The sequence below is a fragment of the Eufriesea mexicana genome, unplaced genomic scaffold (genome assembly GCF_001483705.2).
Source record: "Eufriesea mexicana isolate 0111107269 unplaced genomic scaffold, ASM148370v2 scaffold6940, whole genome shotgun sequence".
Classification (NCBI taxonomy): domain Eukaryota; kingdom Metazoa; phylum Arthropoda; class Insecta; order Hymenoptera; family Apidae; genus Eufriesea; species Eufriesea mexicana.
Genome location: NW_016914784.1, coordinates 49,961 through 50,777, shown reverse-complemented (window position 1 = coordinate 50,777; position 817 = coordinate 49,961).

Here is an 817-nt window from a genome sequence, read left to right as displayed (position 1 = left end):
CGGATTCTCTGTATCGGGGATAGCTTTAACCAATACGTATTCGAATCCCGATCTTGTTACCGGACTTGTTGCATTCGTTCAACGCACGAACTTGTTGCTTATTGGCAAAGATTCGACATTGATCTCTCTCGCGTATCATAGTATTCGGTATATTAAATGTCGATATCTTTCGCATGCTCAGACATCCTCGAACACGCGATACTTTGAATCGCCATCAACGATTGGCTACTAAACCTTGATCGTTGAAATATACGTATACACGCGCCTATGCGTATAACCTGTATAACTGTATCCAGACGAACGGTTCTATCGATGACGAAAAAAAAGGAAAAGGAAAAAAAAAGAAAAAAAGAAAAAAAAAATTTTTTTCGTCGATCGACCATACCGCTCGGCTCGTTACGATTGGAAAATCAAGCTCGCGCCAATCAACGAATTCATCGCTGATACGACGAATACAAACCCGCTGAACAAAGTGGAAAAGAATTTGAAAAATTTTTGCGAAAGCTTTGTCACGATCCTTTGAAAGCGTATTAATATATACGTGCCTGGTATTCGAGCGCGCGCATTGAAACACGTACCAATACGTGTCCAGATTATAATATACTAACAACGATTCTGCTTCCGTTCCAAAACACACCTGGCTTGTTTCCGGCGTTGAATTTGCACGAAATCCTATAAGACTCGGGGACTCGGAGAGGCTTTTGACGATGGCTATACTCGGCCAATGATAGCATATCCGGCGTGAGAAGGACAGACTACCGATAAACTATGGTACAAATCTGTAGTTAATGTATAGTATGGTAGAGTGTCGCCTACA